General features: G+C 37.2%; 1 long non-coding RNA gene across 5 annotated transcripts; it reads left to right on the forward strand.

Annotated features, from left to right (window-relative positions):
- Positions 1-473: 473 nt before the first annotated feature.
- Positions 474-9,544, forward strand: LOC145429601 (uncharacterized). 5 transcript variants are annotated; one of them, XR_013909855.1, is made up of 9 exons: positions 474-834; positions 2,050-2,210; positions 2,746-2,907; positions 3,160-3,198; positions 3,374-3,493; positions 3,636-3,797; positions 7,676-7,789; positions 8,516-8,673; positions 9,101-9,544. It is a non-coding gene; the product is annotated as an uncharacterized LOC145429601 (long non-coding RNA). The 5 variants fall into 5 exon arrangements; XR_013909853.1 differs by lacking the exon at positions 474-834 and having other exon boundaries at positions 855-2,210; positions 3,160-3,268; XR_013909856.1 differs by lacking the exon at positions 474-834 and having other exon boundaries at positions 856-2,210; positions 9,104-9,544.
- Positions 9,545-26,343: the final 16,799 nt, after the last annotated feature.

The following is a 26,343-nucleotide window of genomic DNA, read 5'->3' on the forward strand; positions in this document are numbered from 1 at the left end:
AAAATAGCAGGACCTCTTCGTGTGTGGGTTGCCACATGATTTCTCCATTTTTAGATCTCTACTGGCCATCCTCCAGTCTTGTCTCTTCCTCCTGCTCTTCTTCCTCCTTCTCCTTCTCCTCCTCCGCACATGAGCTGCAAAGCTCCTCGGTGCCTGGCAAAAATTCTTCTTCGCTGTCAGAAGTATCTCCACTGCTTGTGGAGAGTGCAAAACTGCAGCAACAGCCTCCTCTAAACTGAGTGCACGCTTCATTGTGTCTGTGCAGAAATGACCACTCAGACCAGGCTGCAAAGTATTTTCATAGACTTCAAAGGTGCACCTGAATAAACATGCTATACCATACATCCAATAAGAGAGAGGAGGCACACTCTTGATCAAGAAAAAACATAAGCGCACGCCTTTGATCTCTCCCCCCCCCCCCCCCCTCTCTCTCTCTCTCTCTCTCTCTCTCTCTCTCACACACACACACACACACACACATGCACATACATACATACACAATACCATTTTATGGTGGTTAGCTGTTTTATTGTCATGCATTTTACAAGGTAAGATAACCATGTCCTGCATTCAAAACCACTGAAAATGTCTATGGTGGTGCTGTGCCTAATATTGTGCTGGTGTATGCTGGGTAATCGCACAGCTAGCGACTGGGTGACTTTATTCACCCGCTTCGGCTGTTATCAGTCCATATCCCCTAGATATGGACCATCTCCTGCTAGATTGTTCAGAAGGTTGTTATCATCCATCCAGATGGAGGATCACTAACAGGAGCGTGGGAAGACTCCAGAATCCACTCTGGCTGCAATCCGGTGGATACAGCAGTGTGTACAGGTAAGACCGTTTAAACGGACAGCATTTATAGAATGACTATTAAGTCAGACCAGCGAGTGTCAATAATGTTAATGTGGTTATGTTAGTAATACACCGAGTGCTAATATAACAGCTTTAAGATGCATTTGTAGATGTTATTACGTGTTTTACCGTCTTTATGGTGCTAGCTTAAAGTTACGGTGTAAACGTTAGCTTATATTGGAGTAAAGCTGTTACTGTTTAAACGATGTTAGCACAGAAATATTAGCTTCTGTCATGACTGACGAAGTTACTAGTTAATAAAGTTTCCAGTAAAGTGTTTAATCGCAGCCACAGACTGACAGCAAATATCTCGATTAGCTTCAGTGCATCTGTAATAAATATGTGCAAGTTTCAGTGCTTCGTTTAAACTGTATGATACTTATACTGACCCAGGGTCAGTGTAAAATACAATCCTAGCTGTGTGAACAAAGCCTGGCTCCTTTAATCCTGCATGAAAAACCTCAGGATGCAGGCTATTATTACTCTTTCCTGCTGGCACACCTGTCACACCTGAGAGTCAGCTAGAAACTTACAGTGACGTGGACATCATGCAAAGACTGCCAGACTCTGTAATACTGCAAATGATCAGTGACTCAAGTTAACACTAAACTTTAAACGGTACCTCTGTGTCTCTGTGTGCTGAACATTTAGGATTGAGTCAGGCTGCATCTGTGTTAGTCCTCTGACAGACTGGTGACCTGTCCAGGTGTGCTCTACCTATGACTACTGGGACAGGCTCTAGCTCCTGTAATAGAAATTTTATGTTATTCTCATTTAAAGCATTTAAGTGCTTATGCATATGCTTAGTTGTGACACTGTTATAGACTGTTCAATGAAAGTTTCTAAAACTAGATGAACTTACTTCAGCAGTTTGAGAAAACAACTCCCTTTACAGGTGCTGATAACGTCAAGGGCACAAAACAGCATAACCATTGATCCGTTAGGTTTCATAGCGAGACACGTGAAGTGGCAGAGCTGACATGACTGAACTGTGATGTTTGATGTGTGTTTGCTCTCCTGTGCACAGTAATAAATAGCATGATCACAGCTCTTTCTGTGTTGCAGACTTTATTAAAAAAATTCCATGACATCTACTATAACTGAACCAACCTGGTGCTCTTCATTTATGGAGGCTGTTGAGTCTGAATGTTGGATGTTGTGTATCTCGTGTTCTCTGGGCTTTGTTGTCCTCAGTCTTTTTGCAGGATCAGAAAACAAAACCGGGAGGCGCGTAAATGTTTCTTCTCCATGATGTTTCTTCAAATGTTTCTTCTGGATGATGATATGACCGTGACACGGGATGCCACCTTTGGTCTTGTGACGAAGCAAAGCTCAGGAAGAAGTGTGATTAAATGGTACCCACATGTTGAGAAGGATGTACAGGGCACCTGCAGCCAAATCCAAGCTTCAGCTTAGTTGTAGTTGCAGAATGCTATAGGACTGAGACATCTAAGGCATCAAATGTTTGATTAAACGGATGAAAAAGAGAAGTTTTTTCCCTATAATTATCACTTCTTAAAATCTGTAGCAACTTCAAGTCTGTCAGCATGCTGAGCATGCTCAGAATGTGACAATATATTTTTGTTCAATATTTAATTTCTTTCAGTTGCAATTGTTAAATGAAAAAATATATATTCTTATAATTTAGCAAATGAATTTATCAAAAAAAATACATATATCTGTATTAGTTTTAGTAAATTAATTTGACACCTGTATTGAAAATACCATATTGTATTCATACAGAATCAGTATGGTATCATTGTTTGTCTGTTCACTGATTGTTGAAGCTAAGAGCTACTTTGATCTGTTTAGATCTAAAGTATCCAAAGTTGAGTTCTAATGTTTCTTCACCCCTGTGTGTGTGATATGTGATTTCCTACATGCTGGCAGAGCAGAGCAGCAGTTTGTGCTCACAGATGGTGACGGTGTGGAGAGACAGTGGTATTTCCTCAGAAGAACCAGCAGAGTCACAAAGGACACCAGTCCATCTCACCACCTTGACTTGCTGACTGATGTTCGTCTGCACTGCACAGAGGAAATCAACTGACCGAGGTTTGTCCAGTGACGTGTTATGAAATGTATATTTGTTTTATGCTTACAGATATGTTTTTCTTGACAGAGGCTCTGCAGAGGTTAGACAAAGCAGAGAAAACATGTGCTTTACATTTTACTGTGATTTATTGAGATATTTGTTGCCTGATGTTCAGCAGGAATGGAGAAATAGAATCAAAGGGAGATGTTTTTCCTGTTTTTGTAATGATGTAAGTAAATCTTCAATATTATTTTTTTGCTTGGTTATATTAGGAGCGTTTCTGAGTGAGGGGGAGAGGAGTCATCATCCAGGTAAAGTGACGTGGATCAGTGGATACACTTGTCTCCCCTTTAAAGGAGACGATCCAAGTCATCCTTAAATGTTAGCGCTTTCAAATACACAAACATTTTTAAAGGACAAAAATGAACATCCAACTTTGACTGTAATACAAAATAAATCTTTGCATGTGTGTTTTCAAACTCTCAGATGGGCAGTATATCAGTCTTGGACTGTCTAACCTGCCGGAGCAGCACTGAATGACCACCGCACGAGCATGTTCCTGCAACATTCAGCATCTGATCCTTCATCTGTGTGCTTCTGCTTTTGGTAAGTAGAGTTACCCAACTCCAGTAACTCTAAACACATGCCATCCATTTCTAACGGCCTGGTTACTTCCTGTCAGTTACTTTAGAAACCATGTGGTCACCTGACCTAACACTGTTTCTTCTTCTTCCCCTTAATGTTGAAGTGTCAAATGTCAAACAGCTGGAGAGGAAACTACACCAGTGTACTGGGATGTTTCAGCAACACGTGCCAGATGCTGTTCCTTCATGGTGACATCACCAGAGACAGTCCCGCCCACCTCAGGACCCATTGATTATGATGATCTGATCCATCAAACCCCCAGCAGGTGAACTTTATTCATGACATAACACCGCAACAATGTAAAAAATTAAACAGCAACAGTCTAAATGTAAAGTGCATTCTAAAGTCCTCTTCAATAAATTGTATGCAAAGAGTCATTCAGGTCACTACAGAACCCAGAGTCTTCATCATTAAATCTCTGGTTGCTTCATTTTTTCTATCCTATATCAGATATTTTAAAGGTTAGCTTAGGTAAAGTTCCATTCTCATGGTGAGGCAAAGTGCTTTATATGTGTGTGTGTGTGTCATGAACGGCTATAAAAGGCCTATAATTAAAGAACAAAGCGGGGTTTGAGTTCGAGTTGCGGCAGACTGTCACTACTTGTAAATGGAACGCAGCCTTCCTACGGCGGACAGCTAATAACAGGAATCGGACGCGGTCCAGCCAAGTCCACAGCAACCACCATAGCAACCGCCTAGCATGACCTTAAAAACATATTCTGTCTTCATAACTATCAAAATCGTGAAATGATTTGCAAAGTGTGAAAGTGTTACAGCTGCAGAGAGCTATGGCGGTATCTATGGAAGCTGTTTGCATAGCTAATAATATACGATGTAACCATGGAGACAGTCAGTCACTTGAGCTAGCGGTGCATGTTTACTACAGTGAATAAGGTGATTGAGTGCACAGCGTCCACACGCTGCAGGGGGTAAAGACATTACTTCAATATTGTTTTATATTGATATATATTAGCCTTCTGTTGACCATCACCTCAGGTTCACCATTACAGTTTCAGATTACAGATGCACACTGTCTAAACACATTCAAAAACTCATGTCTCAGAAATAAGCACAGCTGTTCATGTTTGTCATTAGAGTTTTATTTGTAAGAAAATTATGAACTTCATATTGTGCATTAAATAAAAGAACATTTCACAACTCTGAGTCAACAGAAACAGGTAACAGAAATGTCTCTAATGTGTACAGTGTAGTGTAAGCATTAAAAGATCATAAAGGAAAAACTAACATTTATGTGAAACTAATTGTAATAAAAAATGAGCAGGTGCTTTATAGATTTAAAAGAAAGAATCTGAAAACAACACTTTTTTGGTCTAAGTGATCAAAGTAGAAAACAGAACTGATGTTCAAGAACAAACCGTAGCTGCACTAATATTACACATCTCGATCGTTGTACTGAACAGACATGTTGCTTTTAAAACCACATGCAGTGTGTGACCATGACTGTTCACTGAGACCATGAACGCCACTTCGCTGAAGCATTCTTCTTCTTCTTCTTGCCATTAAATTGGAAGCAGAAGCAGCACGAGTTGATTTGATCTACTGAAAGGAAAAAGCAGAACATCTGAGTTGAAACCAGTCAGCTGAAATCATTAAGACAGGAACAAATTCAATGCAGTGTCTCAAGTGGCTTAGCCTGTTACAACTGTTGATACAAGCTAAATACGGTTAACACACAGTGTCAGGGAGCTCCAGTGTGGGAACTAGTGGCTTTAGGTTTGTAGTCATTTAACTTTCATCCATTCATTCATTTAATTCAGGAGGAAGAAATGCCAGGTTGGTGCAGGCTGGTTACATGCATTTGGTCCCATGCTGTCTTTAATTAAATGACTTGGTTCATTTTATGGCTGGGCTGTATGTGGGGTTATATCATGTTATTTGGGCAGGAGTACCTGTCCCCTGTTAGACTTAGAAAGTTTCTCCATAAGTAGAGTTTCTAACTCTTCTAGCACATCTGTGGCTGACAGCTTTTTGGTGGCTCTTTTTACCCCACACTGGTTGTGAGTGTGTAAATAGCCCCACTAGTTATTTTGGGTTGCAGTTAACTAGGGAGGAAGGGCTGGGTATGCCATGATTAGGTGAATAACAATTATATGTGATACATAAATTTCACAATGCATGCATATATCTCTATCAATTAAACCTGGCCTGAGGGCTGCCATTTTTTACATTCAGTTATTTCTCTTAGAAATGTTGGAACTAAATAATGAATGTGTTACAGTTAAAGTGAAACACTGGTCAGTGTAAATGGCTCATTGGGACACAGAAACCTTTAAATTAAACCTGATATCTAGTGTCAAACAATATCAAAGCTGTAAAAGATGTTTACATTCAGAATTTATAAAACTATGATTGTAAATAAATTCAAACAAGTGAGCTTTTCTCTTTGTGCTGAATATCAACACTGTGGTTTCTTAGACTGTAAGCTTTACTTTAGTGCAACCAGTTGCAGAAGCTGCCACTCCAAATGTCTTTTGATAACAAGAAAAAAATACCTTTTCAGTACACGGCCTGAAGTTCTTCTCCGACATCTTCTGCAATCGGCTTTGTCTGCTGGTTTGAAGACAATAAACCACAAAAAAGATGATTTAGTCACTTTGTCTGCGTCATGCAGCTCGAATGTGTCGTGTAACGATGTTGAATAGCCGTCGTTATCCCTCTGCTTTGAGCCTTTTATCAAAAGTTACAGCTAACTTCATGAAGTTGTACAAAAAGGCTTCATTTTGCCGAGACAGTGCGTTTCTGACTATTACATGCATTTGAATGGAGTTCTTGCACGAAACAAAGTATAAGTTTTCATTATGTGAATAACTTGTATTTTACACTGACCCTGGGTCAGTATCAACTTCATGAAGACAGCTGTAACTTTTGATAGAGGACTCACACACACACATATTTATGGCTTTGCCTTATAGAATTCAGCATCTCCGTGCTGAGGAAATAGGTTTTGCAGCTGTTTGAGCTAAGATTTTCAAGTTATTCACAAATTGAAAACCTATACTTTGTGTCGGGCGAGAACTCCATTCAAATGCATGTAATAGCGAGAAACGCACTAACGTGGTGAAATAAAGCGTTTTTCCATAAACTTCATAAAGACAGCTGTAAATTTTGAGAGAAGACTCACACACACATTGGGGGGATATTGAAGTCTATAAGATAAAGCCATGAATATGTTTGTCTGAGTCTTCTATCAAAAGTTACAGCAAGCTCTATGAAGTTGATGAGAAACGCTTTACTTCGCCAAGACAGTGCGTTTCTCACTGTTACATGCATTTGAATTTAGTTCTTGCCCGACACAAAGTATAGGTTTTAATTTGTGAATAACTTGAAAATCTTAGCTCAAACAGCTGCAAAACCTATTTCCTGAGCACTGAGATGCTGAATTCTATAAGGCAAAGCCATAAATATGTGTGTGTGATTCTTCTATCAACAGTTACAGCTGTCTTCTTGAAGTTGATACTGACCCACGGTCAGTGTAAAATACAATCCTAGCTGTGTGAACAAAGCTTGGCTCCTTTAATCCTGCATGACAAACCTCAGGATGCAGGTTATTATTACTCTTTCCTGCTGGCACACCTGAGAGTCAGCTAGAAACTTACAGTGACGTGGACATCATGCAAAGACTGCCAGACTCTGTAATACTGTGAATGATCAGTGACTCAAGTTAACACTAAACTTTAAACAGTACCTCTGTGTCTCTGTGTGCTGAACATTTAGGATTGAGTCTGCATTGACTTTATTTATTGAGACTTTAATGTGCTAAAAGCAGGTTGAAGACAGCTCAGAAACATTTGAAGATTAAAATTTAGCATTATGGCTGCTGGTGGTTTGTAAAGCCTATACTCAGCTGTAGTTTTTGTTACTAATTTATGTTTGTTGTTGTTTAACACAGATTTCAGAAGAGCAAATATGCTTAATAGTTTAACTAGATTTCATTTGTCAGTGTGGGACTGCTGAGTCACCTGAAGAACTCATTTCATTCATTCTCCACATGATGTTCATATACAGAAATGTTTCACAGGAACTGGTTCCTCCCAAACTGTGAACTAGTGTGTTTCCATAGATTATCTCTGTATGAATGTACTTTTAAATGAAGGCAAGTGTTTGTCCTTTTTTGTTCCTCAGTTACAGTACGTGATATCTTGATATCAGGCGGTCAACACTGGGGGAAGACAAGAAGCAGACGTACTTCCAAGAGGGAGCTGCAGTGAGGACACAGCCAGGTCACTGAGGTCAGAGGTCAGAATCTGAAACAGCTCAGGTTTATATTTTAGGGGTTATAAAAAATCAAAATGTATTTATGAAGAAACCTTTAAATAATAGTCATAATTATGATTATTATAAGAAATATCAAACATTTAAGTGGATTTTCTGTTACACATATTGTATTAGCCCTGCAATAAACTGGCAGCCTGTCTTTGTCCTGTATCAGCTGGGATAGGCTTCATCCTCCCGCAACCCTGAATTGGATACATTGTATTCCAATTATGTAATCTGATCATTTACAAACTCAAGGTATCTAATCAAAATGTAAGTAATAATTATAAAATGGGAAAGCAGAAATAAGTGTGACATAAATGTAAATGTGTTAGCTGACATAGAGGACAGCTACATGTAGTCTGAAAAACCTTTGTTGTCAAGTTTGCAGGTATATCAGCACGAGACATTCTTACATAGAAGAGTCTGTTAAAGTCTCTAACTCAGCGAAGCATTATTGGTCCCGTCTGTTTGGATAAATATAGTAAGTTGATGTTTGTCCATTTATTGACACATTTTCTTAAGTGCTTCTCCAGTTCAGGATCACAGTGGAGCTGCAGCTGGATATGTTCATTAAATAAACCTTACAAAAGTTAACAATAAACCTGCATCCATGTACGTTGTTGTCCACAGGATAAGAAAATCAAACTGGAACACTGTGGAACATGTTAATAAATGTTTGTGTGTTTATGCCTGTGTCTTTCACAGGAGGCGCTGGAAGGTTTCCCTAATAGTTCCTGGTGAATCAAAGCAGAACCATAAAGGTTGCTGGATTGCATGATGGCCTTACCCCTGAGCAGTCATCCTGTTAAAGGAGGAACCAGTTAGAAGCTGTTTTCAAAGTAGCTGAGCAGATTTCATCTCAAGTAAGCGATTAACTGTTTGTTCATCTGTTCTGCCACTTAAAGAGCATTTAAGGACGTCTTTTGAGTGTCCAGCTGAATTAATTCTACTGGCTCTCATGGTCATTTGTTATTATAGACATATTTTTCATGTTCATCCAGCTATTTAGTAAATTCTATCTATTTAGTAAAATCCGTCAGCTATAAAATGTAATATAAATATAAAAAATATCTAAATATCTCCTGCACTTTATATTTTAATGATGTAAGTCTGTTATCGTGTTACATTAGCATTCCTCACATATCAATGAGATGCTGTACAGTACAATCCTACTGACGCAGCAGAGGGATAACGACGGCTATTCAACATCGTTACACGACACATTCGAGCTGCATGACACAGACAAAGTGACTAAATCATCTTTTTTATGGTTTATTGTCTTCAAACCAGCAGACAAAGCCGATTGCAGAAGATTTCGGAGAAGAACTTCAGGCCGTGTATTTTTTTCTTGTTATCAAAAGACATTTGGAGTGGCAGCTTCTGCAACTGGTTGCACTAAAGTAAAGCTTACAGTCTAAGAAACCACAGTGTTGATATTCAGCACAAAGAGAAAAGCTCACTTGTTTGAATTTATTTACAATCATAGTTTTATAAATTCTGAATGTAAACATCTTTTACAGCTTTGATATTGTTTGACACTAGATATCAGGTTTAATTTAAAGGTTTCTGTGTCCCAATGAGCCATTTACACTGACCAGTGTTTCACTTTAACTGTAACACATTCATTATTTAGTTCCAACATTTCTAAGAGAAATAACTGAATGTAAAAAATGGCAGCCCTCAGGCCAGGTTTAATTGATAGAGATATATGCATGCATTGTGAAATTTATGTATCACATATAATTGTTATTCACCTAATCATGGCATACCCAGCCCTTCCTCCCTAGTTAACTGCAACCCAAAATAACTAGTGGGGCTATTTACACACTCACAACCAGTGTGGGGTAAAAAGAGCCACCAAAAAGCTGTCAGCCACAGATGTGCTAGAAGAGTTAGAAACTCTACTTATGGAGAAACTTTCTAAGTCTAACAGGGGACAGGTACTCCTGCCCAAATAACATGATATAACCCCACATACAGCCCAGCCATAAAATGAACCAAGTCATTTAATTAAAGACAGCATGGGACCAAATGCATGTAACCAGCCTGCACCAACCTGGCATTTCTTCCTCCTGAATTAAATGAATGAATGGATGAAAGTTAAATGACTACAAACCTAAAGCCACTAGTTCCCACACTGGAGCTCCCTGACACTGTGTGTTAACCGTATTTAGCTTGTATCAACAGTTGTAACAGGCTAAGCCACTTGAGACACTGCATTGAATTTGTTCCTGTCTTAATGATTTCAGCTGACTGGTTTCAACTCAGATGTTCTGCTTTTTCCTTTCAGTAGATCAAATCAACTCGTGCTGCTTCTGCTTCCAATTTAATGGCAAGAAGAAGAAGAAGAATGCTTCAGCGAAGTGGCGTTCATGGTCTCAGTGAACAGTCATGGTCACACACTGCATGTGGTTTTAAAAGCAACATGTCTGTTCAGTACAACGATCGAGATGTGTAATATTAGTGCAGCTACGGTTTGTTCTTGAACATCAGTTCTGTTTTCTACTTTGATCACTTAGACCAAAAAAGTGTTGTTTTCAGATTCTTTCTTTTAAATCTATAAAGCACCTGCTCATTTTTTATTACAATTAGTTTCACATAAATGTTAGTTTTTCCTTTATGATCTTTTAATGCTTACACTACACTGTACACATTAGAGACATTTCTGTTACCTGTTTCTGTTGACTCAGAGTTGTGAAATGTTCTTTTATTTAATGCACAATATGAAGTTCATAATTTTCTTACAAATAAAACTCTAATGACAAACATGAACAGCTGTGCTTATTTCTGAGACATGAGTTTTTGAATGTGTTTAGACAGTGTGCATCTGTAATCTGAAACTGTAATGGTGAACCTGAGGTGATGGTCAACAGAAGGCTAATATATATCAATATAAAACAATATTGAAGTAATGTCTTTACCCCCTGCAGCGTGTGGACGCTGTGCACTCAATCACCTTATTCACTGTAGTAAACATGCACCGCTAGCTCAAGTGACTGACTGTCTCCATGGTTACATCGTATATTATTAGCTATGCAAACAGCTTCCATAGATACCGCCATAGCTCTCTGCAGCTGTAACACTTTCACACTTTGCAAATCATTTCACGATTTTGATAGTTATGAAGACAGAATATGTTTTTAAGGTCATGCTAGGCGGTTGCTATGGTGGTTGCTGTGGACTTGGCTGGACCGCGTCCGATTCCTGTTATTAGCTGTCCGCCGTAGGAAGGCTGCGTTCCATTTACAAGTAGTGACAGTCTGCCGCAACTCGAACTCAAACCCGCTTTGTTCTTTAATTATAGGCCTTTTATAGCCGTTCATGACACACACACACACACACACACACAAAGCACTTTGCCTCACCATGAGAATGGAACTTTACCTAAGCTAGCCTTTAAAATATCTGATATAGGATAGAAAAATGAAGCAACCAGAGATTTAATGATGAAGACTCTAAAACCCACTGTCTTGACAAAATAAAGCGTTTTTGTACAACTTCATATAAATCGCTGTAACTTTTGATAGAAGATTCAGATATACGTATTCATGACTTTATCTTATAGAACTCAATGTCCCCGTGCTGGGCAAACAGGTTTTGCAGCCGTTTGAGCTAAGATTTAAAAATTATTCACATAATGAAAACCTATACTTTGTTTCAGGCGAGTTTCCCATTCAAATGCATGTAACAGTGAGAAACGCATTGTCTTGGCGAAATAAAGCGTTTTTGAACAACTTCATATAAATCGCTGTAACTTTTGATAGAAGACTCAGACAAACATGTTTATGGCTTTATCTTATAGAACTCAATATCCCCGTGCTGGGCAAACAGGTTTTGCAGCCGTTTGAGCTAAGATTTAAAAATTATTCACATAATGAAAACCTATACTTTGTTTCAGGCGAGTTTCCCATTCAAATGCATGTAACAGTGAGAAACACACTGTCTTGGCGAAATAAAGCGATTTTCAACCACTTCATATAAATCGCTGTAACTTTTGATAGAAGACTCAGACAAACATGTTTATGGCTTTATCTTATAGAACTCAATATCCCCGTGCTGGGCAAACAGGTTTTGCAGCCGTTTGAGCTAAGATTTAAAAATTATTCACATAATGAAAACCTATACTTTGTTTCAGGCGAGTTTCCCATTCAAATGCATGTAACAGTGAGAAACGCATTGTCTTGGCGAAATAAAGCGTTTTTGAACAACTTCATATAAATCGCTGTAACTTTTGATAGAAGACTCAGACAAACATGTTTATGGCTTTATCTTATAGAACTCAATATCCCCGTGCTGGGCAAACAGGTTTTGCAGCCGTTTGAGCTAAGATTTTAAAATTATTCACATAATGAAAACCTATACTTTGTTTCAGGCGAGTTTCCCATTCAAATGCATGTAACAGTGAGAAACGCATTGTCTTGGCGAAATAAAGCGTTTTTGAACAACTTCATATAAATCGCTGTAACTTTTGATAGAAGACTCAGAAAAACATGTTTATGGCTTTATCTTATAGAACTCAATATCCCCGTGCTGGGCAAACAGGTTTTGCAGCCGTTTGAGCTAAGATTTTAAAATTATTCACATAATGAAAACCTATACTTTGTTTCAGGCGAGTTTCCCATTCAAATGCATGTAACAGTGAGAAACGCATTGTCTTGGCGTTTTTGAACAACTTCATATAAATCGCTGTAACTTTTGATAGAAGACTCAGACAAACATGTTTATGGCTTTATCTTATAGAACTCAATATCCCCGTGCTGGGCAAACAGGTTTTGCAGCCGTTTGAGCTAAGATTTTAAAATTATTCACATAATGAAAACCTATACTTTGTTTCAGGCGAGTTTCCCATTCAAATGCATGTAACAGTGAGAAACATATTGTCTTGGCGAAATAAAGCGTTTTTGAACAACTTCATATAAATCGCTGTAACTTTTGATAGAAGACTCAGACAAACATGTTTATGGCTTTATCTTATAGAACTCAATATCCCCGTGCTGGGCAAACAGGTTTTGCAGCCGTTTGAGCTAAGATTTTAAAATTATTCACATAATGAAAACCTATACTTTGTTTCAGGCGAGTTTCCCATTCAAATGCATGTAACAGTGAGAAACGCATTGTCTTGGCGAAATAAAGCGTTTTTGAACAACTTCATATAAATCGCTGTAACTTTTGATAGAAGACTCAGAAAAACATGTTTATGGCTTTATCTTATAGAACTCAATATCCCCGTGCTGGGCAAACAGGTTTTGCAGCCGTTTGAGCTAAGATTTTAAAATGATTCACATAATGAAAACCTATACTTTGTTTCAGGCGAGTTTCCCATTCAAATGCATGTAACAGTGAGAAACGCATTGTCTTGGCGAAATAAAGCGTTTTTGAACAACTTCATATAAATCGCTGTAACTTTTGATAGAAGACTCAGAAAAACATGTTTATGGCTTTATCTTATAGAACTCAATATCCCCGTGCTGGGCAAACAGGTTTTGCAGCCGTTTGAGCTAAGATTTTAAAATGATTCACATAATGAAAACCTATACTTTGTTTCAGGCGAGTTTCCCATTCAAATGCATGTAACAGTGAGAAACGCATTGTCTTGGCGAAATAAAGCGTTTTTGAACAACTTCATATAAATCGCTGTAACTTTTGATAGAAGACTCAGAAAAACATGTTTATGGCTTTATCTTATAGAACTCAATATCCCCGTGCTGGGCAAACAGGTTTTGCAGCCGTTTGAGCTAAGATTTTAAAATTATTCACATAATGAAAACCTATACTTTGTTTCAGGCGAGTTTCCCATTCAAATGCATGTAACAGTGAGAAACGCATTGTCTTGGCGAAATAAAGCGTTTTTGAACAACTTCATATAAATCGCTGTAACTTTTGATAGAAGACTCAGAAAAACATGTTTATGGCTTTATCTTATAGAACTCAATATCCCCGTGCTGGGCAAACAGGTTTTGCAGCCGTTTGAGCTAAGATTTTAAAATTATTCACATAATGAAAACCTATACTTTGTTTCAGGCGAGTTTCCCATTCAAATGCATGTAACAGTGAGAAACGCATTGTCTTGGCGAAATAAAGCGTTTTTGAACAACTTCATATAAATCGCTGTAACTTTTGATAGAAGACTCAGAAAAACATGTTTATGGCTTTATCTTATAGAACTCAATATCCCCGTGCTGGGCAAACAGGTTTTGCAGCCGTTTGAGCTAAGATTTTAAAATGATTCACATAATGAAAACCTATACTTTGTTTCAGGCGAGTTTCCCATTCAAATGCATGTAACAGTGAGAAACGCATTGTCTTGGCGAAATAAAGCGTTTTTGAACAACTTCATATAAATCGCTGTAACTTTTGATAGAAGACTCAGAAAAACATGTTTATGGCTTTATCTTATAGAACTCAATATCCCCGTGCTGGGCAAACAGGTTTTGCAGCCGTTTGAGCTAAGATTTAAAAATTATTCACATAATGAAAACCTATACTTTGTTTCAGGCGAGTTTCCCATTCAAATGCATGTAACAGTGAGAAACGCATTGTCTTGGCGAAATAAAGCGTTTTTGAACAACTTCATATAAATCGCTGTAACTTTTGATAGAAGACTCAGAAAAACATGTTTATGGCTTTATCTTATAGAACTCAATATCCCCGTGCTGGGCAAACAGGTTTTGCAGCCGTTTGAGCTAAGATTTTAAAATGATTCACATAATGAAAACCTATACTTTGTTTCAGGCGAGTTTCCCATTCAAATGCATGTAACAGTGAGAAACGCATTGTCTTGGCGAAATAAAGCGTTTTTGAACAACTTCATATAAATCGCTGTAACTTTTGATAGAAGACTCAGAAAAACATGTTTATGGCTTTATCTTATAGAACTCAATATCCCCGTGCTGGGCAAACAGGTTTTGCAGCCGTTTGAGCTAAGATTTTAAAATTATTCACATAATGAAAACCTATACTTTGTTTCAGGCGAGTTTCCCATTCAAATGCATGTAACAGTGAGAAACGCATTGTCTTGGCGAAATAAAGCGTTTTTGAACAACTTCATATAAATCGCTGTAACTTTTGATAGAAGACTCAGAAAAACATGTTTATGGCTTTATCTTATAGAACTCAATATCCCCGTGCTGGGCAAACAGGTTTTGCAGCCGTTTGAGCTAAGATTTTAAAATTATTCACATAATGAAAACCTATACTTTGTTTCAGGCGAGTTTCCCATTCAAATGCATGTAACAGTGAGAAACGCATTGTCTTGGCGAAATAAAGCGTTTTTGAACAACTTCATATAAATCGCTGTAACTTTTGATAGAAGACTCAGACAAACATGTTTATGGCTTTATCTTATAGAACTCAATATCCCCGTGCTGGGCAAACAGGTTTTGCAGCCGTTTGAGCTAAGATTTTAAAATTATTCACATAATGAAAACCTATACTTTGTTTCAGGCGAGTTTCCCATTCAAATGCATGTAACAGTGAGAAACGCATTGTCTTGGCGAAATAAAGCGTTTTTGAACAACTTCATATAAATAGCTGTAACTTTTGATAGAAGACTCAGACAACCATGTTTATGGCTTTATCTTATAGAACTCAATATCCCCGTGCTGGGAAAACAGGTTTTGCAGCCGTTTGAGCTAAGATTTTAAAATTATTCACATGATGAAAACCTATACTTTGTTTCGGGCGAGTTTCCCATTCAAATGCATGTAACAGTGAGAAACGCATTGTCTTGGCGAAATAAAGCGTCTTTGAACAACTTCCTATAAATCGCTGTAACTTTTGATAGAAGACTCAGACAACCATGTTTATGGCTTTATCTTATAGAACTCAATATCTCCGTGCTGGGCAAACAGGTTTTGCAGCCGTTTGAGCTAAGATTTTAAAATGATTCACATAATGAAAACCTATACTTTGTTTCAGGCGAGTTTCCCATTCAAATGCATGTAACAGTGAGAAACGCATTGTCTTGGCGAAATAAAGCGTTTTTGAACAACTTCATATAAATCGCTGTAACTTTTGATAGAAGACTCAGACAAACATGTTTATGGCTTTATCTTATAGAACTCAATATCCCGTGCTGGGCAAACAGGTTTTGCAGCCGTTTGAGCTAAGATTTTAAAATTATTCACATAATGAAAACCTATACTTTGTCTCGGGTGAGTTTCCCATTCAAATGCATGTAACAGTGAGAAACACACTGTCTTGGCGAAATAAAGCGTTTTTGAACAACTTCATATAAATCGCTGTAACTTTTGATAGAAGACTCAGACAAACATGTTTATGGCTTTATCTTATAGAACTCAATATCCCCGTGCTGGGCAAACAGGTTTTGCAGCCGTTTGAGCTAAGATTTTAAAATTATTCACATAATGAAAACCTATACTTTGTTTCAGGCGAGTTTCCCATTCAAATGCATGTAACAGTGAGAAACGCATTGTCTTGGCGAAATAAAGCGTTTTTGAACAACTTCATATAAATAGCTGTAACTTTTGATAGAAGACTCAGAAAAACATGTTTATGGCTTTATCTTATAGAACTCAATATCCCCGTGCTGGGCAAACAGGTTTTGCAGCCGTTTAAGCTAAGATTTTAAAATTATTCACATAATGAAAACCTATACTTTGTTTCAGGCGAGTTTCCCATTCAAATGCATGTAACAGTGAGAAACGCATTGTCTTGGCGAAATAAAGCGTTTTTGAACAACTTCATATAAATAGCTGTAACTTTTGATAGAAGACTCAGACAACCATGTTTATGGCTTTATCTTATAGAACTCAATATCCCCGTGCTGGGCAAACAGGTTTTGCAGCCGTTTGAGCTAAGATTTTAAAATTATTCACATAATGAAAACCTATACTTTGTTTCAGGCGAGTTTCCCATTCAAATGCATGTAACAGTGAGAAACGCATTGTCTTGGCGAAATAAAGCGTTTTTGAACAACTTCATATAAATAGCTGTAACTTTTGATAGAAGACTCAGACAACCATGTTTATGGCTTTATCTTATAGAACTCAATATCTCCGTGCTGGGCAAACAGGTTTTGCAGCCGTTTGAGCTAAGATTTTAAAATTATTCACATAATGAAAACCTATACTTTGTTTCGGGCGAGTTTCCCATTCAAATGCATGTAACAGTGAGAAACGCATTGTCTTGGCGAAATAAAGCGTCTTTGAACAACTTCCTATAAATCGCTGTAACTTTTGATAGAAGACTCAGACAACCATGTTTATGGCTTTATCTTATAGAACTCAATATCTCCGTGCTGGGCAAACAGGTTTTGCAGCCGTTTGAGCTAAGATTTTAAAATGATTCACATAATGAAAACCTATACTTTGTTTCAGGCGAGTTTCCCATTCAAATGCATGTAACAGTGAGAAACGCATTGTCTTGGCGAAATAAAGCGTTTTTGAACAACTTCATATAAATCGCTGTAACTTTTGATAGAAGACTCAGACAACCATGTTTATGGCTTTATCTTATAGAACTCAATATCTCCGTGCTGGGCAAACAGGTTTTGCAGCCGTTTGAGCTAAGATTTTAAAATGATTCACATAATGAAAACCTATACTTTGTTTCAGGCGAGTTTCCCATTCAAATGCATGTAACAGTGAGAAACGCATTGTCTTGGCGAAATAAAGCGTTTTTGAACAACTTCATATAAATCGCTGTAACTTTTGATAGAAGACTCAGACAAACATGTTTATGGCTTTATCTTATAGAACTCAATATCCCGTGCTGGGCAAACAGGTTTTGCAGCCGTTTGAGCTAAGATTTTAAAATTATTCACATAATGAAAACCTATACTTTGTCTCGGGTGAGTTTCCCATTCAAATGCATGTAACAGTGAGAAACGCATTGTCTTGGCGAAATAAAGCGTTTTTGAACAACTTCATATAAATAGCTGTAACTTTTGATAGAAGACTCAGACAACCATGTTTATGGCTTTATCTTATAGAACTCAATATCCCCGTGCTGGGAAAACAGGTTTTGCAGCCGTTTGAGCTAAGATTTTAAAATTATTCACATGATGAAAACCTATACTTTGTTTCGGGCGAGTTTCCCATTCAAATGCATGTAACAGTGAGAAACGCATTGTCTTGGCGAAATAAAGCGTCTTTGAACAACTTCCTATAAATCGCTGTAACTTTTGATAGAAGACTCAGACAACCATGTTTATGGCTTTATCTTATAGAACTCAATATCTCCGTGCTGGGCAAACAGGTTTTGCAGCCGTTTGAGCTAAGATTTTAAAATTATTCACATAATGAAAACCTATACTTTGTTTCAGGCGAGTTTCCCATTCAAATGCATGTAACAGTGAGAAACGCATTGTCTTGGCGAAATAAAGCGTTTTTGAACAACTTCATATAAATCGCTGTAACTTTTGATAGAAGACTCAGACAAACATGTTTATGGCTTTATCTTATAGAACTCAATATCCCGTGCTGGGCAAACAGGTTTTGCAGCCGTTTGAGCTAAGATTTTAAAATTATTCACATAATGAAAACCTATACTTTGTCTCGGGTGAGTTTCCCATTCAAATGCATGTAACAGTGAGAAACACACTGTCTTGGCGAAATAAAGCGTTTTTGAACAACTTCATATAAATCGCTGTAACTTTTGATAGAAGACTCAGACAAACATGTTTATGGCTTTATCTTATAGAACTCAATATCCCCGTGCTGGGCAAACAGGTTTTGCAGCCGTTTGAGCTAAGATTTTAAAATTATTCACATAATGAAAACCTATACTTTGTTTCAGGCGAGTTTCCCATTCAAATGCATGTAACAGTGAGAAACGCATTGTCTTGGCGAAATAAAGCGTTTTTGAACAACTTCATATAAATAGCTGTAACTTTTGATAGAAGACTCAGAAAAACATGTTTATGGCTTTATCTTATAGAACTCAATATCCCCGTGCTGGGCAAACAGGTTTTGCAGCCGTTTAAGCTAAGATTTTAAAATTATTCACATAATGAAAACCTATACTTTGTTTCAGGCGAGTTTCCCATTCAAATGCATGTAACAGTGAGAAACGCATTGTCTTGGCGAAATAAAGCGTTTTTGAACAACTTCATATAAATAGCTGTAACTTTTGATAGAAGACTCAGACAACCATGTTTATGGCTTTATCTTATAGAACTCAATATCCCCGTGCTGGGCAAACAGGTTTTGCAGCCGTTTGAGCTAAGATTTTAAAATTATTCACATAATGAAAACCTATACTTTGTTTCAGGCGAGTTTCCCATTCAAATGCATGTAACAGTGAGAAACGCATTGTCTTGGCGAAATAAAGCGTTTTTGAACAACTTCATATAAATAGCTGTAACTTTTGATAGAAGACTCAGACAACCATGTTTATGGCTTTATCTTATAGAACTCAATATCTCCGTGCTGGGCAAACAGGTTTTGCAGCCGTTTGAGCTAAGATTTTAAAATTATTCACATAATGAAAACCTATACTTTGTTTCAGGCGAGTTTCCCATTCAAATGCATGTAACAGTGAGAAACGCATTGTCTTGGCGAAATAAAGCGTTTTTGAACAACTTCATATAAATAGCTGTAACTTTTGATAGAAGACTCAGAAAAACATGTTTATGGCTTTATCTTATAGAACTCAATATCCCCGTGCTGGGCAAACAGGTTTTGCAGCCGTTTAAGCTAAGATTTTAAAATTATTCACATAATGAAAACCTATACTTTGTTTCAGGCGAGTTTCCCATTCAAATGCATGTAACAGTGAGAAACGCATTGTCTTGGCGAAATAAAGCGTTTTTGAACAACTTCATATAAATAGCTGTAACTTTTGATAGAAGACTCAGACAACCATGTTTATGGCTTTATCTTATAGAACTCAATATCCCCGTGCTGGGCAAACAGGTTTTGCAGCCGTTTGAGCTAAGATTTTAAAATTATTCACATAATGAAAACCTATACTTTGTTTCAGGCGAGTTTCCCATTCAAATGCATGTAACAGTGAGAAACGCATTGTCTTGGCGAAATAAAGCGTTTTTGAACAACTTCATATAAATAGCTGTAACTTTTGATAGAAGACTCAGACAACCATGTTTATGGCTTTATCTTATAGAACTCAATATCTCCGTGCTGGGCAAACAGGTTTTGCAGCCGTTTGAGCTAAGATTTTAAAATTATTCACATAATGAAAACCTATACTTTGTTTCGGGCGAGTTTCCCATTCAAATGCATGTAACAGTGAGAAACGCATTGTCTTGGCGAAATAAAGCGTCTTTGAACAACTTCCTATAAATCGCTGTAACTTTTGATAGAAGACTCAGACAACCATGTTTATGGCTTTATCTTATAGAACTCAATATCTCCGTGCTGGGCAAACAGGTTTTGCAGCCGTTTGAGCTAAGATTTTAAAATGATTCACATAATGAAAACCTATACTTTGTTTCAGGCGAGTTTCCCATTCAAATGCATGTAACAGTGAGAAACGCATTGTCTTGGCGAAATAAAGCGTTTTTGAACAACTTCATATAAATCGCTGTAACTTTTGATAGAAGACTCAGACAACCATGTTTATGGCTTTATCTTATAGAACTCAATATCTCCGTGCTGGGCAAACAGGTTTTGCAGCCGTTTGAGCTAAGATTTTAAAATGATTCACATAATGAAAACCTATACTTTGTTTCAGGCGAGTTTCCCATTCAAATGCATGTAACAGTGAGAAACGCATTGTCTTGGCGAAATAAAGCGTTTTTGAACAACTTCATATAAATCGCTGTAACTTTTGATAGAAGACTCAGACAAACATGTTTATGGCTTTATCTTATAGAACTCAATATCCCGTGCTGGGCAAACAGGTTTTGCAGCCGTTTGAGCTAAGATTTTAAAATTATTCACATAATGAAAACCTATACTTTGTCTCGGGTGAGTTTCCCATTCAAATGCATGTAACAGTGAGAAACACACTGTCTTGGCGAAATAAAGCGTTTTTGAACAACTTCATATAAATCGCTGTAACTTTTGATAGAAGACTCAGACAAACATGTTTATGGCTTTATCTTATAGAACTCAATATCCCCGTGCTGGGCAAACAGGTTTTGCAGCCGTTTGAGCTAAGATTTTAAAATGATTCACATAATGAAAACCTATACTTTGTTTCAGGCGAGTTTCCCATTCAAATGCATGTAACAGTGAGAAACGCATTGTCTTGGCGAAATAAAGCGTTTTTGAACAACTTCATATAAATCGCTGTAACTTTTGATAGAAGACTCAGAAAAACATGTTTATGGCTTTATCTTATAGAACTCAATATCCCCGTGCTGGGCAAACAGGTTTTGCAGCCGTTTGAGCTAAGATTTTAAAATTATTCACATAATGAAAACCTATACTTTGTTTCAGGCGAGTTTCCCATTCAAATGCATGTAACAGTGAGAAACGCATTGTCTTGGCGAAATAAAGCGTTTTTGAACAACTTCATATAAATCGCTGTAACTTTTGATAGAAGACTCAGAAAAACATGTTTATGGCTTTATCTTATAGAACTCAATATCCCCGTGCTGGGCAAACAGGTTTTGCAGCCGTTTGAGCTAAGATTTTAAAATTATTCACATAATGAAAACCTATACTTTGTTTCAGGCGAGTTTCCCATTCAAATGCATGTAACAGTGAGAAACGCATTGTCTTGGCGAAATAAAGCGTTTTTGAACAACTTCATATAAATCGCTGTAACTTTTGATAGAAGACTCAGACAAACATGTTTATGGCTTTATCTTATAGAACTCAATATCCCCGTGCTGGGCAAACAGGTTTTGCAGCCGTTTGAGCTAAGATTTTAAAATTATTCACATAATGAAAACCTATACTTTGTTTCAGGCGAGTTTCCCATTCAAATGCATGTAACAGTGAGAAACGCATTGTCTTGGCGAAATAAAGCGTTTTTGAACAACTTCATATAAATCGCTGTAACTTTTGATAGAAGACTCAGAAAAACATGTTTATGGCTTTATCTTATAGAACTCAATATCCCCGTGCTGGGCAAACAGGTTTTGCAGCCGTTTGAGCTAAGATTTTAAAATTATTCACATAATGAAAACCTATACTTTGTTTCAGGCGAGTTTCCCATTCAAATGCATGTAACAGTGAGAAACGCATTGTCTTGGCGAAATAAAGCGTTTTTGAACAACTTCATATAAATCGCTGTAACTTTTGATAGAAGACTCAGAAAAACATGTTTATGGCTTTATCTTATAGAACTCAATATCCCCGTGCTGGGCAAACAGGTTTTGCAGCCGTTTGAGCTAAGATTTTAAAATGATTCACATAATGAAAACCTATACTTTGTTTCAGGCGAGTTTCCCATTCAAATGCATGTAACAGTGAGAAACGCATTGTCTTGGCGAAATAAAGCGTTTTTGAACAACTTCATATAAATCGCTGTAACTTTTGATAGAAGACTCAGAAAAACATGTTTATGGCTTTATCTTATAGAACTCAATATCCCCGTGCTGGGCAAACAGGTTTTGCAGCCGTTTGAGCTAAGATTTTAAAATTATTCACATAATGAAAACCTATACTTTGTTTCAGGCGAGTTTCCCATTCAAATGCATGTAACAGTGAGAAACGCATTGTCTTGGCGAAATAAAGCGTTTTTGAACAACTTCATATAAATCGCTGTAACTTTTGATAGAAGACTCAGAAAAACATGTTTATGGCTTTATCTTATAGAACTCAATATCCCCGTGCTGGGCAAACAGGTTTTGCAGCCGTTTGAGCTAAGATTTTAAAATTATTCACATAATGAAAACCTATACTTTGTTTCAGGCGAGTTTCCCATTCAAATGCATGTAACAGTGAGAAACGCATTGTCTTGGCGAAATAAAGCGTTTTTGAACAACTTCATATAAATCGCTGTAACTTTTGATAGAAGACTCAGACAAACATGTTTATGGCTTTATCTTATAGAACTCAATATCCCCGTGCTGGGCAAACAGGTTTTGCAGCCGTTTGAGCTAAGATTTTAAAATTATTCACATAATGAAAACCTATACTTTGTTTCAGGCGAGTTTCCCATTCAAATGCATGTAACAGTGAGAAACGCATTGTCTTGGCGAAATAAAGCGTTTTTGAACAACTTCATATAAATAGCTGTAACTTTTGATAGAAGACTCAGACAACCATGTTTATGGCTTTATCTTATAGAACTCAATATCCCCGTGCTGGGAAAACAGGTTTTGCAGCCGTTTGAGCTAAGATTTTAAAATTATTCACATGATGAAAACCTATACTTTGTTTCGGGCGAGTTTCCCATTCAAATGCATGTAACAGTGAGAAACGCATTGTCTTGGCGAAATAAAGCGTCTTTGAACAACTTCCTATAAATCGCTGTAACTTTTGATAGAAGACTCAGACAACCATGTTTATGGCTTTATCTTATAGAACTCAATATCTCCGTGCTGGGCAAACAGGTTTTGCAGCCGTTTGAGCTAAGATTTTAAAATGATTCACATAATGAAAACCTATACTTTGTTTCAGGCGAGTTTCCCATTCAAATGCATGTAACAGTGAGAAACGCATTGTCTTGGCGAAATAAAGCGTTTTTGAACAACTTCATATAAATCGCTGTAACTTTTGATAGAAGACTCAGACAAACATGTTTATGGCTTTATCTTATAGAACTCAATATCCCGTGCTGGGCAAACAGGTTTTGCAGCCGTTTGAGCTAAGATTTTAAAATTATTCACATAATGAAAACCTATACTTTGTCTCGGGTGAGTTTCCCATTCAAATGCATGTAACAGTGAGAAACACACTGTCTTGGCGAAATAAAGCGTTTTTGAACAACTTCATATAAATCGCTGTAACTTTTGATAGAAGACTCAGACAAACATGTTTATGGCTTTATCTTATAGAACTCAATATCCCCGTGCTGGGCAAACAGGTTTTGCAGCCGTTTGAGCTAAGATTTTAAAATTATTCACATAATGAAAACCTATACTTTGTTTCAGGCGAGTTTCCCATTCAAATGCATGTAACAGTGAGAAACGCATTGTCTTGGCGAAATAAAGCGTTTTTGAACAACTTCATATAAATAGCTGTAACTTTTGATAGAAGACTCAGAAAAACATGTTTATGGCTTTATCTTATAGAACTCAATATCCCCGTGCTGGGCAAACAGGTTTTGCAGCCGTTTAAGCTAAGATTTTAAAATTATTCACATAATGAAAACCTATACTTTGTTTCAGGCGAGTTTCCCATTCAAATGCATGTAACAGTGAGAAACGCATTGTCTTGGCGAAATAAAGCGTTTTTGAACAACTTCATATAAATAGCTGTAACTTTTGATAGAAGACTCAGACAACCATGTTTATGGCTTTATCTTATAGAACTCAATATCCCCGTGCTGGGCAAACAGGTTTTGCAGCCGTTTGAGCTAAGATTTTAAAATTATTCACATAATGAAAACCTATACTTTGTTTCAGGCGAGTTTCCCATTCAAATGCATGTAACAGTGAGAAACGCATTGTCTTGGCGAAATAAAGCGTTTTTGAACAACTTCATATAAATAGCTGTAACTTTTGATAGAAGACTCAGACAACCATGTTTATGGCTTTATCTTATAGAACTCAATATCTCCGTGCTGGGCAAACAGGTTTTGCAGCCGTTTGAGCTAAGATTTTAAAATTATTCACATAATGAAAACCTATACTTTGTTTCGGGCGAGTTTCCCATTCAAATGCATGTAACAGTGAGAAACGCATTGTCTTGGCGAAATAAAGCGTCTTTGAACAACTTCCTATAAATCGCTGTAACTTTTGATAGAAGACTCAGACAACCATGTTTATGGCTTTATCTTATAGAACTCAATATCTCCGTGCTGGGCAAACAGGTTTTGCAGCCGTTTGAGCTAAGATTTTAAAATGATTCACATAATGAAAACCTATACTTTGTTTCAGGCGAGTTTCCCATTCAAATGCATGTAACAGTGAGAAACGCATTGTCTTGGCGAAATAAAGCGTTTTTGAACAACTTCATATAAATCGCTGTAACTTTTGATAGAAGACTCAGACAACCATGTTTATGGCTTTATCTTATAGAACTCAATATCTCCGTGCTGGGCAAACAGGTTTTGCAGCCGTTTGAGCTAAGATTTTAAAATGATTCACATAATGAAAACCTATACTTTGTTTCAGGCGAGTTTCCCATTCAAATGCATGTAACAGTGAGAAACGCATTGTCTTGGCGAAATAAAGCGTTTTTGAACAACTTCATATAAATCGCTGTAACTTTTGATAGAAGACTCAGACAAACATGTTTATGGCTTTATCTTATAGAACTCAATATCCCGTGCTGGGCAAACAGGTTTTGCAGCCGTTTGAGCTAAGATTTTAAAATTATTCACATAATGAAAACCTATACTTTGTCTCGGGTGAGTTTCCCATTCAAATGCATGTAACAGTGAGAAACGCATTGTCTTGGCGAAATAAAGCGTTTTTGAACAACTTCATATAAATAGCTGTAACTTTTGATAGAAGACTCAGACAACCATGTTTATGGCTTTATCTTATAGAACTCAATATCCCCGTGCTGGGAAAACAGGTTTTGCAGCCGTTTGAGCTAAGATTTTAAAATTATTCACATGATGAAAACCTATACTTTGTTTCGGGCGAGTTTCCCATTCAAATGCATGTAACAGTGAGAAACGCATTGTCTTGGCGAAATAAAGCGTCTTTGAACAACTTCCTATAAATCGCTGTAACTTTTGATAGAAGACTCAGACAACCATGTTTATGGCTTTATCTTATAGAACTCAATATCTCCGTGCTGGGCAAACAGGTTTTGCAGCCGTTTGAGCTAAGATTTTAAAATGATTCACATAATGAAAACCTATACTTTGTTTCAGGCGAGTTTCCCATTCAAATGCATGTAACAGTGAGAAACGCATTGTCTTGGCGAAATAAAGCGTTTTTGAACAACTTCATATAAATCGCTGTAACTTTTGATAGAAGACTCAGACAAACATGTTTATGGCTTTATCTTATAGAACTCAATATCCCGTGCTGGGCAAACAGGTTTTGCAGCCGTTTGAGCTAAGATTTTAAAATTATTCACATAATGAAAACCTATACTTTGTCTCGGGTGAGTTTCCCATTCAAATGCATGTAACAGTGAGAAACACACTGTCTTGGCGAAATAAAGCGTTTTTGAACAACTTCATATAAATCGCTGTAACTTTTGATAGAAGACTCAGACAAACATGTTTATGGCTTTATCTTATAGAACTCAATATCCCCGTGCTGGGCAAACAGGTTTTGCAGCCGTTTGAGCTAAGATTTTAAAATTATTCACATAATGAAAACCTATACTTTGTTTCAGGCGAGTTTCCCATTCAAATGCATGTAACAGTGAGAAACGCATTGTCTTGGCGAAATAAAGCGTTTTTGAACAACTTCATATAAATAGCTGTAACTTTTGATAGAAGACTCAGAAAAACATGTTTATGGCTTTATCTTATAGAACTCAATATCCCCGTGCTGGGCAAACAGGTTTTGCAGCCGTTTAAGCTAAGAT

This window comes from Astatotilapia calliptera, chromosome 6, assembly GCF_964374335.1.
Source record: "Astatotilapia calliptera chromosome 6, fAstCal68.1, whole genome shotgun sequence".
Lineage (NCBI taxonomy): Eukaryota > Metazoa > Chordata > Actinopteri > Cichliformes > Cichlidae > Astatotilapia > Astatotilapia calliptera.